This window comes from Eleutherodactylus coqui, chromosome 13, assembly GCF_035609145.1.
Source record: "Eleutherodactylus coqui strain aEleCoq1 chromosome 13, aEleCoq1.hap1, whole genome shotgun sequence".
Taxonomy (NCBI): Eukaryota; Metazoa; Chordata; class Amphibia; order Anura; family Eleutherodactylidae; genus Eleutherodactylus; species Eleutherodactylus coqui.
The window spans coordinates 67616773-67629643 of NC_089849.1; the positions used below are offsets into that span (position 1 = coordinate 67616773).

The 12871-nt window shown below is 46.7% G+C and overlaps 1 protein-coding gene across 3 annotated transcripts in view; it reads left to right on the top strand.

Annotated features, from left to right (window-relative positions):
- The first annotated feature begins 5671 nt into the window (after nucleotides 1–5671).
- The window catches only part of PRPSAP1 (phosphoribosyl pyrophosphate synthetase associated protein 1), a 30063-nt gene continuing 22863 nt past the window's right edge, over nucleotides 5672–12871 (top strand). For 2 of the 3 annotated variants that reach the window (XM_066586252.1, XM_066586254.1), the window contains exon 1: nucleotides 5682–5765. The gene's annotated coding sequence lies outside the window, so the exon portion shown is untranslated. Of the gene's footprint in view, nucleotides 5766–12871 lie in introns of all 3 variants that reach the window. The other variant, XM_066586253.1, reaches the window with a different exon arrangement.

Consider the following 12871-nt stretch of genomic DNA (forward strand, 5'->3'; position numbering starts at 1 on the left):
TATCTATACCTGCCTGTATTGTGTACACTTCATCATTATATACCATGGGATAAGGATGCAGTCATCCAGTTCTCCCAAATGGTAACATTGTAATTATGGGATAAAGTTAAAAGAAGCCAAGAGTGTCATTATGTCACTGGTGATTAGTAATAATCACGCCTCCACACATCTAGTAAGTGATGTTTCTTTCCTGCAGCGTGTCTTTAAGATACACGGCGGTGATTCAAAAATTATCTGCACTCTGGCTGTAGAATTGATTTTAATCAACTTTCAGAACAGTCAAATACATTATTTTTCAACATAATCTCCCTGCGCCGAACCCAGATTGCCATTGGGCGGGGAGAGACAGTTTAGCTCTGCTAAACTGCCTCCCCCTTTCCGCCGGCTCTTGGCAAGGGAGGGGGTGCGACGGGTGCTAAGCTCCCGCCCCCTTTCTGCCCCTTGTCGGCTGCCCGCAATGGGAGAGGGTGGGGCGGGAGCTAAGCAGCTAGCTCCCACCCTGCTCCCATTGCAAACACCCGGCATGGGGCGGAGAGGAGGAGGGAAGGGGGTGGTAGTTTAGCAGTCACGCATAGGAGACTACAGGAGCCACCGCCGTATTCCTGGCTTGGAAGATAATTCCTGAACTATCTTTCCTGCCCGGCATAAAAGCGCCTGTCCGAAATGCGCACCGTATGAGCTATCTAGGCCAGCCGGGTGCTTTTACACCGGGCAGGAAAGATAGTTCAGGAACTACCTTCATCAGATGGGCAGCATATATCGGCTGGCCGTGAAAGCGCGGCCGATATACGCTCGTGTGAATGAAGCCTTAGTGACACTGGCTGTAGGTTTCGGGTCATTGTCCTGCTGCAGAATACGTTTGGAGTCAGTCAGGGTCCTCCCTGATAGTATTGGATGGTGGAATGGTATCTGCCAGTATTTCTCAGATTGAGGGCACCATTACTCCTGACCAAATTCCCAACCCCTTTGCTGAAATTGCAGCAATTTTGAAAGCATTCTTACTAGAGATGAGGGAGCACGCTCGGATAAAGGAGTTACTCGAGTGAGCATCGCTCTTCTCGAGTAACTGCTTACTGGTCTGAGCAGGCTCGGGGGGGGGGGGGGGGATCTCTCTCACTCTCACCCCCGCCCCACCCCTCCGAGCCTGCTCGGACCAGTAAGCAATTACTCGAGAAGAGCGATGCTCACTCGAGTAACTCCTTTATCTGAGTATGCTCGCTCATCCCTAATTCTTACCTTGCAGCATTGTTTCCACACTTTTCCACAGTACTGTATAGAATGTAAAATAATCCACCATTCAAATAAATGCAAAATATATGTATTAATCTGTCAGTGAGAAATCACAGAGAGTCTCATGATGTTTTGGAGCAAATCCAGACCTTTCTCAAACCAAAATTGTGCAAGAGAAGCAAATCTACAGAGTTTAATGTATACCCCGGTAGCAGCACATCAACAGCCACAAGAGGGAAAGCACTTTTACAGGATAGGTCATCAATCATACAGTGCCAGAATACCCAGCACTTACATCCCTTAACGTCACAGGATGTACGTTTACGTCCCGGCAGTGTGGTAGTTAACCCAACTGGACATAAACTGCAATGCATTATAGCGATCAGAGCTTTTATGGTTCAAGTCCCCTACAGGGACATAAAAAATGTAGAAAGAGAATAAAAATAGTGTAAAAAAAAAACAACCCTTTTTTGCTCACTTTCCTATTTGTAAAAACAAAATTAAAACCCCACATATTTATTATCGTATCCATAATGACCTGCTCAATAAATTGAAAACCCTATTTATCCTGCACAGCAAAAATTGTAAAAAAAAACTCTTAAAGCTATTGGCAAAATGCTTATTTTGATCATTCTTCCTCCCCAGAAAAGGGAATAAAAGTGATCAAAAAAGCCATAGGTACCCCAAAATGGTACCAACAAAAACTACAGCTTGTCATGCAAAAGACACGTGCTCAAGGAGCTCCGTCCATGAAAAAGTTAGGCGACTTTGAATGTAACGATGTAAAAAAATTATATAGCCCTCCCCCCCCGCCCACGGGAAAAAAAAGCTTATTAATCTGCAAAAGTGGAAAAACCTAAAAGTAATAACTTTGGTATCGTTGTAATCGCACCAGCCCGCAGAAAAAAATTGTCATTTATGCTGCATGAATAATGCTGTAAACAACAACAAAAAAAACAATGGCAGAATTGATGTGTTTTTTCTCCCTGCCCTATTAATTTTTTTTTAAGTTTTACAATCCATTATATGTACACAAAAATGGTACCAATAAAACTACAGTTCGCCGTGCAAAAAACAACGGCCATGTTGACAGAAAAATAAAAAAGATATGGCTTTTAAAATGTGAAGATGAAAATCCCCCCAAAATTGTCGTGTCCTTAGAGCCAAAATAGGCCGTGTCCCTAAGGGGTCGAGGGCCTTTTACACGGCTCAATAATTGGGCATCTACATTCATCCAATCATCGGGCCGTGTAAAAAAGGCTAATGCTCAACCAAGATCGTCCGACATCTTTTTTAGGTAAGGATAAAAATTGCTCACTGGTCATCTGCCCATCTCGCCATATAAGCAGGGAGACGTACAGCGGACCAAAGACAGCTCTACGGGGACGAACAATTGTATTGATCAGCACTTAATAGCACGGGAACTAGACGGGCCCTTAACCCTTTCCGATCCACTGTCTGACGTCTTCAGACATTCTGATTGAAGGCTGTACAGCTCCGATGTCGGAAGACATCCGCCAGGGTATTCTTACTTTATATTACTGGCTGCTCTGTTGTCATGGACATCTCCAGCATGTCCTATACCGCAGTACTGGCTCTAGCCAGTAGATGGCGCCATTTTATAATGGCAGAAAGAGAGAGCCGCCTAGGAAACTGTGAATCCAAAATTAGATTGCAAAGGGTTAAAGAAGGATGTAGAGGAGTGAGGTCTCTCTGACAAGGGACATGCCTGGGGTAGACCTCTGCTGTCATGTCTATGGAGAGGCAGTGAGTAGTAGACTAGGTAGAAGGACATCACTTACTGTCCAGTGCCATCTTAGTAAGGATCACTGTCTGTACTTGTTAGAGATCACAAGAGCAGAATTTACTTTCTGTTTTCGCCTCAAGTGTTGAAGTCCGTTACACTGACTGGATGCAGAATAAACACACGAGACCTGCTTTTGGACTTTATACGCTGCGTCACTATCTGCTCTGAACCTGTTGTGCCAACCTGTGATGCTAATCAGGCTGCCGGTCGCTGGGGTGTGCTTGTGATGGGTTGCACGGTTGTGCAAACTCAATCCGCTTCGCTCTCAAACTATACTTCTTGTGCTGATGTTGCTTAAGAGCAGTTTAGACCAAAGACCCACATTTACCAAGATAAGGCTACCATCACACCTCATTCTGGCGCCCGTCCAAGGCTTCCGTCTGACATGTCGAGGATGGCACTTTTCTATCCAGTTTTAAAGACTGATAGGGATGGAAACGAAGTGAAATGAAGACCAAAGAGGTCTCCGTCTCACACGTTCTCCCCTATGGTACTGTCTTGACTTTCATTCCCATGCAGTTTTTTGCATAGAGGACGGAAAGCTGAGTTGGAACCAACCATAATGGCAGAGATGTATGTTGTAGCATCCGCACACCCTGCACATGTGCGTCCGCATCTTTCCCAAGTGTGGCGTCTTCAGTGACTGCCTCAGTCACAATGGAGTCCCTATACACTGCTCAAGGTCTTGGCCTGACTTTTTCCTCTACTACCCTGTTTCCCTGAAAATAAGACAGTGTCTTATATTAATTTTTGTTCAAAAAGGTTTAACTTTTTTACATGTATAGCTGCCTGGACACTATTTAAATTGACTTTTTTAATTAACTGTTAGCAGGGCTTAATTTTGGAGTAGGGCTTATATTTCAAGCATCCTCAAAAAGCCTGAAAAATCATTTTGCATTCTCAAAAATTCTGGAAAATCATGCTATGTCTTATTTTCAGGGTATGTCTTATTTTCAGGGAAACAGGGTATATCTGGTCCTTGGAGGATTCCATGTGCTTCTGCGCTCCGCTGGGTGCAGCTCATTCCAATAACAGTGTCAAGCTCTGTACGACCCTGCTGCATGAAAGATGTGATCAAGTTAACATTTGCTCATTTGTTGTCTGACTGCCTGCACCTTCCTATGGGGCAACAACTGGATGGACGACCGTTAGAGCTCTTTCACACGAGCGTATATCTGCCACCACTGATGGATTCCAATGCATCAGATCACATGGCCATATTCCCGCGGCATTAAAGCACCAGTGCAAAGGTACTCAAACAAGTCTTAATTGTCTGATTTTCCTACACGGCTGTCCAGATTCAGGATCACCGTGTAGAGGTACACCCAATAATTGTCACAATCATGCATCCAGAAGTCTATGAGAGTAGGCTGGAGGTACTGCCATTCTGTGGCTTCATTTACACACGTGCGTCTTCCAGTCTAATAGAGCCGTGTTAGAGTCTAATTTCTGAACAGCATACTTTTACCTGCACTATCTTGTACAATTGTTTTCATTCAAGTAAAGATAGTACAGGGGCCCGCTGCCGCCGCCGGGGACAGTGAGTGCTGGAAGAGTGACAGGGAGAAGCCGCCGGGGACACTGCCGCGGGTACAGCACTGGCCACAGTCACTGTAGCGCTGCTACCGTTAGGCCGCTGCCACAGATGCTGCCGGGTACACTGCCGTCAGGAAGACTCACAGGAATAAGCCACCGCCGTTGCAGCGCTGCCCCATGTCAGTCTACCGCTGGTGCCAGGAGGCCACAAGCGCCGCCACGAACAGTGCCGCCAGGAAGAGTCACAGGATGAAGCAGCCGCCGTTGCAGTGCTGATGTGTGTAGCACACCTATAGTCACAGCGGGGACAGCAGCACATGCAGTATACTCACTGGAGGAGACCGCTGTGCATTGCTGAGTTCCAGGACCTGCTGTGAGGGCGACTTATTAAAGCCTATGAGAAACGCGGGCGTCACCCCCCTGTCAAGCACCCGGTATCTTGACACCACCCAGACTTCCGGTGGCGTCAAGATACACTAATACCCCCTAATCGTTCCTGGGGAACAGTGGCGTCACCCGTGACAACTACTACCCCCTTCATCCTGTTTATTGCCATTCCCTATCCTAAGGGTGTCAACGGTGGCCTGCAATCCTGCTCTGGCCTTGGCTACCTGTCATCCTTCTGGAAAAGGAGCTTGATAAGTGTCACCGTAACAAGCCATCACTTATCCCTCCCAGCTCCCCACGTCTGTGGAGTGTCCGGGGGAACCCCTCAGGGGTGTTGCGACCATACTGCTACTTTTATTCCAGTGATGTGCCCCCTCTGTAAACTAGGCAACAATCTCCCAACAAGAAGTAACTACACAAAGGTAGCCAGAGAGACTTTTTATAGGGCAACAGAGGAAGAGAAAGAGTGTGTGTGTGTGTGTATATATATATATATATATATATATATATATATATATATATATATATATATATATACATGCCTACTCATATGTGTATGTATATATATAATGTATATGCATAACAGGGCAGAATAGCAGGAGACAGCCAGAACTCCCAGTATATACTGCCCGTCACGTGCTGCCCGTCCTCTCCAGAACCCCCGCTTCGCCCCCCTCCTCCCCTCACGTGACCGATCACATGACCGTGACATCATCGCAGGTCCTCTCTCGCTTTGATCTGCTATCTCCTCGGCTTACAGGGAAGTTTGTGCAGCCGAGCAGCGGAGCCCCGTGTGGAGGACCCGGTATGTACGCGCACAGTGCCCGGCCCCCTCCCCGGTAGCACCGCGCACTGCCACAGCGGAGCCCCTTTAAATCCTCTGTTTAGGGACTGTGACATTCCTAGTTTGCAGTCTATAGGCGGCGCTGTATTCGGCTGCCATTACCTGCAGTGCAGATATGGGCATTGTCCTCTCCCTGCGGGATATCATCGGTGCAGCTGCTGCTTCTGGGCATCTGATGGACAATTGCTCATCCTACAATTCCATAAAGGGGGTTGTGTCAAAATTGGAAGTTTCCTCTCTGCACAGGTGGTGACTGCTGGGACCCCCACCGATAGTGACTGGGGGTCCCATGTAACACTGCCGGCTGCACTACTTTCCGCAGAGATGAATGCAGCGGCAGCACATATCCCATCAGTCATCACTTATCCTGTGCATGGGGAATTTTTCAATCTTGGCACAACCCCTTTAATTAAAGGGATTGTCCAGGACTTTTTATTATCGATGACCTATCCTAGTCAGCTGACAGGGGTGCGCCCTTAGTATATCCACCAATCAGCTGATTCCCGGGAAGGTGCTGTCTATACTGTTGCAGCCCGGTCTGTTACTGCAGGCACCCCTCGCATTGTGGGAGCTGTGCCTGCACTACCAAGCCAGGCCGCTGCAGTACGGACGGCGCTATCTGCTCCCAGCGCTGACTGTGCTATCCAGGAGTCAGCTGATCAGTGGGGATCCCAAGTGCTGCACCCCTTCTGATTAACTATTGATGACTGATCCTGATGGTAGGTCACTAATGAGGAAAGTCCCAGACAACCCCTTAATTAATGATTCTATATTTATGTTTTATCTAATCCACAGTCATCTCCAACTGCAGCTGTGCAGCCATCATGGCATGCTGGGAGTTGTAGTTTTGCAACAGCTAGAGGCCACAGGTTGAAGATCTAAGCTATAGCAGTAGGCTGGCTTCACAAAGTGTATTATGGGCCGGACCGCGGGTCTACTGATGCGAGCTCAAAGCATCATCAGGGTTTGGGTCAGTTGACCCCCTGAAAGCAGCATAGGGGGATATGAGGCTCGGAGTTTGGGCCAGTTGGCCCACAGCAGACTGAGATACTTGTCCATATTACAGATGCATAAGTGTCCCCTTAATACGCTCCAGTGAAACCAACCCTCCTCAGTTCTCTTCTTCCGTCTCCCATATCTGATGCATGAGAGAGCAGAAGAAGAGAAGGCAGATGCCAGGAGTGGCTCACGTGTCCCATCAATAGAAGAGCGGCAGCATTTTTGGCACTGGTGTTTTATAACTGTTGTGATGGCAGCTGCTCCTCTATCCATATAAAGAATACGGTTTTCTACTAATAACGGTCTATTAGGTAATTACTAAGGGATGTATATATAATATAGTATAGTAATTACTTAATAAACTGCTATTAGTAGAAATGTATGTATGTATGTATGTATATATAATATACATACACACGCACGGACACACTCTCACAGGTTCACCAAGGCTGATCCTCACTTTGTGGCAGTGTCAGGCAGCAGCTCTGTATACTATGGCTATAGTAGATAATGCAGCATTATACTGTGTAGTGATGACTCGCTGGGTGTTTGTTACTTTGTATACTTTGTTTCTGTAGTCATAACATTTTTTGTATCATTCTTGTCTTTGATGTTCCAAGAGGGATCACTTCTTTGTGTTCCTTGTAAACATTGATCTTCCTTCAAACATCTACTTACCCGAAGATCAATGAGCGTCTCAGCCCCCACCAAAACTGTACTGAGAGGCCGGCGCCTTGGATCAGGCCATCTGCATGCGAACAGGTCGGATTCCGCATGCAGGAGCCCGCAGCAGGAGCTGACCCTGCGCCCGGCCGGCGTCGCGTGTACCTGAATCACGGATCGATAATCTGCATTGTAGATGGATCCGGGGGCCCGCCGTCGGACATGCGCAGTACAGATTTTCTCCCCCCCCCCCCCCCCACGCTGTCGCTAGGCGATGATACAGAACGTCCGCGGGTCGGGTGACTTCCAATGGAAGCCGTTCGTGTGGAATCCGCATAAAAATGGAGCATGCTGCGATTTTTTTAATTTTTTAAAACTTTTTTTCCCCCTCTGCTTGCAAAAATGGAAGTTCGATTCCGTGCATGTGCAGGAAAAATCACTTTTACATAGCATGTAACGAACAGCTTTCGCTGCGGATGATGACCACAGATTCCGCAATGCAAATCTGTTCATGTGTAGCTGGCCTAGATGATCAAGCGAACATTCGTTGATCCAAAGATTGCCACATGTGAAGATGCTGACAATCAAGCAACGCTCACCTTTTGGGTCATTACAATTCTATGTGGCACCAAGAATCCTCCATTGGCAGCACATCACTCTATTTAAAGGGACCTTTACACAAGACAGCTGTTGGATGTATAAGCTGCTGACAGCTGTCTACGACTACCCCGCCTGCGCTGTCACACAGGAGCAATTGTCGTTCAGTGAATGAAGCGGGCCGGAGATCTCGTCTGGCCGCCCCCCTTCAATCACTGTGAGCAGGCAGTCGCTCGAAGCTTAAGTGACTCCTGTTTACACTGAGATGTTGCTCCTTTTTAGTGACTAGCAAATATGAGCGATCTCTCGCTCAGCGCCCTTTTGGCGGTCATGGTCATACGGGCCGACTATTGCTAAAAATCGTGGTTTCCAGCAATTATTGCCCCGTGTAAAGTTACTTAAAATAGCAACGTGGTACCAAAAATAATGGCGCTGTATGCACCCGGATGATCGTACCTATGATCGGGCGCATACAGCGGTGCTAATCACAACATGTACATGGAGCTGAATCCGCCGATAGACTTGCAAAAATGTCACCCTGGCCTCATTCTTGGCAGGAGTGGCTCTTACTGCAACAAGAAAAAATCCACATGGTCTACAAAATATCGAAAAATGGCAGCAGTGCTGTTGATGACATGCACCACGGATGTTCTGGTCTGTAGGGGGAGAATTCTGCCCGTTGCCTTTGGCTGGCCTTCATCATACATGCTGAATCAGCCTGTGTGGACGAATGATCATTCATAACATCGTATATTTCCCGTCCTGCTTCATCGCTGTCGGCAGCAGGTCCCCTATTCACACGATGATGACGACTCGAAAATACTGTCACCCAACAAGCGAGTATTTGCTTCAGGTGATCGTTCTTCACACAGCCCGATGTTTGGGCACATGAACAATCTACTCCAATCATCGGCCATGTAGAAGGCCATTTCTGTATGTACCTTCGGTCTTCCACGTAGCGTCGCAGCAATCGCCAATTTCAATTGTACTTTCAGACGGTACAAAACATTCCTAAAGGGAACTACTAACCCCCCAGTCAGCCTGCGACCTTCTGCTGCCTACCAGACAAATTCTTTCTTCTCAGCTAACCAAGACCTCCCCCCTAGGCAGAGACCCTCGGAAGACCTACTCTATAGGGGTCCGTTTATGCCACACGATGATCATTTGAACGCGAAAATGATGTCCGTTATGATGCTCGTTCGCCCTCGTGCAGCCCGTTTTTTTTCCTGTGACACATAGGGCAATTTATATATTTTGTTTCAGTTTTTTTTTCTTTTTTAGTTTTTATTTTATTAGGGGTGAAAAGCTTTAAAAAATTTTGAATTTAGGTTTTCTTTTTAAAATTAGTATATTTTTGCTAACAAAGTACAGGATTGGTTGCTCATTTTGTTTTGGACATTTTGATATATAACATGTATAGTTTTTGGATTACAGGTTGAATACAGCGATGGTTTTGGTTGGCAGTGGGTCTTTTCTATTTATATGCATATTTTTATTTTGTTCTGTAAATTTTTAATTTTTTTTTTCTTTAGCTTCTTTCTTGTTTACCATCTATGGCCCCCATGACGTCATATAAGGCCTCTGGTTATTATTCATTTAATATTTCAACTGTAGCTGTGGCATCCATAGAGCCCGAGTTAGAGAGGAAAACACCAGTCATTAACAGAGCTGATCAGGGTCTGCTAAGACCCTATAGCTCTGCTGTGACATGGGGCACCTGGAGGTCACGTGATCGCCGGGCCGCATGAAGCAAAACTGACACTTCCGCTTTCACTTTTTATTACATAGCTCTCATTGAGCGCTATGTAGCATTGAAAGGAGAAGATAGAAGTGGTTTAAAACCACTTCTACCTTCTCTGGGTCCGCGGCTGTGTCTGACAGCTGAGAACCCGACCTGCTCCTGCTTGATTGCAGAAATAGAGGCTTTAATCCCACTCTGTATTGTTTGCTATCGGCCGGGATAGATCTTTAGTTATAGGCCGGCTGCAGTTTGGCAACAGCTTGTTAGATCAGCCCACGTATTGATGCATGGCACCATTATAATTGCTGCACCATTACCTGCATCGTTCCTTCCAGCGCCTCGTTTACAACAAATCCTGGCGGCAGCGGGTTCCTGCAGGATCCGGGCACATCCAAGTATGTTGGTAAGCTGATGTCAGCAGCTGCTAGGCCTATATAATGCGTGATGGGCCAAGCGCAAGCTTCTAGTTGACAATACATTTTTCCTATACAGCTACCCTGTTTCCCCCAAAATAAGACCTACCCTGAAAATAAGCCCTAGACCGATTTTCGAGGGGGCTTGAAATATAAACCCCACCCTGAAAATTAGCCCTAGTTACGCTACATAAAAAAAAGGAATGCATTACCTAGCAGACTCGGTCCAGGTCCCTCCTCAGGCTCCTCTTCATAGCTCCAGCATGCACGCTTCCCACAGTCCTCAGCGCTCGTACAACATCACTTCCTGGTTACAGGATTCATAAATCCTGCCTCCAGCAAGCAATGGCTGTTATTGGTTCATTGACCACTGCTCAGCCAATCAATGCAGCACTGGATGAACTAATGCGATGGCTATGATTGGTTCATCCAGTACTGCATTGACTGGCTGAGCAGCAGTGGAAGAACCAATCAACAGCCATCTCGTTGCGGATATTGATATGAATCCCATAATAGGGAAGTGATGTTGCACGGGCACCAAGGACTGCAGGAAGTTCAGCAGCAGGAGGGACCTGGACCGAGCCTACTAGTTAAATATAATATGACATCCCCCCAAAATAAGACCTAGTGCCTCTTTTAGGGCAAAAATTAATATAAGACAGGGTCTTATTTTCGGCGAAACACAGTAGTATGTCTGTTTTAGCCTAACGATGAGCAGGTGGTGCTGTTAACCATCCAGAAATTTTTCGCTACATTTTTGTTAAATACCCCACATGCGTTCGGTGCAAAAACCTGACAGAGAGTGAAGATTGCTGACAAGTATTATTTTGAGTGTTAAGTTGTAGATCAAGACTAGAGATGAGCGAGCGTACTCGGTTCGGGTGTTTTTGCACTCGAGCACCGCTTTTTCCGAGTAACTGACTACTCGGACGAAAAGATTCGGAGGGGGCGGCGTGGTGGAGCGGGGGGGGGGGGGGGGGGTTACAGAGGGGAACAGGGGGGAGCTCTCTCCCCCCCCCCCCCTACTCCCCTCTGCAACCCCCCGCTCACCCACGGCGCCCCCCGAATCTTTTCGCCCAAGTGGTCAGTTACTCGAAAAAAGTGGTGCTCGATTGCGAAATCGCCCTAAACGAGTAAGCTCGCTCATCTCTAATCAAGACCAAAAGCTGGGCACCTCACATCTGCTGCATCGTGTGCTACTCTGGCCCCACACAGTGGCTCAATGGCAAGAGGAAGGCTATGCTGTTTGCTGTGCCTATGATTTGGCGTGAACCAAAAGCTCATCACCCGGACGGCTATTCCTGTATGACTAATGTTGCTGGATTTTTAAATAAGAACAAGTCAAAAATTGTTCATCCTGATTGTGTCTGCTCTGAAGCCGGGGGCCCCATGACGCTGAGGATACAGGGCCAATTCTGCCTTGTGCTTCTGAAAGTGACAGTGGGGATCATGAGGATGATGATGCTGCTGACGCATGTTCTGAGCCAGTCTCTGAACCGGGTAAGCCCCACCTGCTGAGCCAATCTGATTTAGATGATCTAGTGAGAGACCGGTCTTTATCAGAAGAGAAGTCTGAATCGTTAGCCTCCAGATTACAGGAATGGAATTTACTACACAAATGTACCACCACTTCACCACAACCACAGACTCTGCCAAAGCTAGCCTGAAAGCTGTATTGAAAGCCTTCTGCTCCCATAGCTCATGGTGTGGGAATGAATGGGACATGCGAGTCAATGGAACTCCTTTTGATGCAGATCAACTATTCATAACTGGAACATTTGCAATGACCTAAAGGTTGTGGCCCTCCCGTTGGGTCTACACTTGGGGTACACAAAACACGAGCTTTCTGTGCCTATGGAACATTCCTGATGACGGCACTCATTACAAAGTGACACAGTGGCCATCCATAGTTGAGCACACAGTTGGCAGGTACAATGTGCTACATGCATCGTTAGTTGTGCACCTTCCACCACTTCACATTAAGCCGGGCCGAATGGAAAACTTTGTCGTGGCAATGGATCATAATGGAAATGGTTTCCAGTATCTGAAGGACAAGTTTGGAAAAACCAACATGGAAGCCAAACTACATGCAGGAATGTTTATTGGACCTGAAATCTGTGAATGGATGCCTGATGACACCTTCAGATCCAAGCTGAGCGTGCTTGAGCTCACTGCTTGAGATGCATTTGTGCTAGTTGTGCAAAACTTTCTTGGCAGCCATCGAGGCTGACAACCATGCTGAACTTGTTAGCAGCGTATTAGCAATGCATTCTCATCTGGATTTTTTTTTTCTTTCTCGCATCTGTATGAATAGCCAATGACACAATGTATAACTTCAGACGTCCTAGGCAAAATCCGACTACAGATTTGGACTCTACCCTTGGTTTAGTATAAAATACATGAAATACCCCAAGTAGCAGAATTATTTTTTTTTCTGTGATCCAGTGTTTAGTTCGTTCAGTCGTTGGCGTGCGTTTAGACTGAATGATTATTAGTCATTCAAATGAGCAAAAGGGAATGATATCGTTCCACCTAAAAGGGCTCTAAGCAGAGAGATCAACCTATGTACTCTGACACAATGGCATGTAATCTCTCAAGCTACTGCGCACAAGAGGAACAATTCACTTGGCTTCTTGCTCTGTCAGCACGCGCAA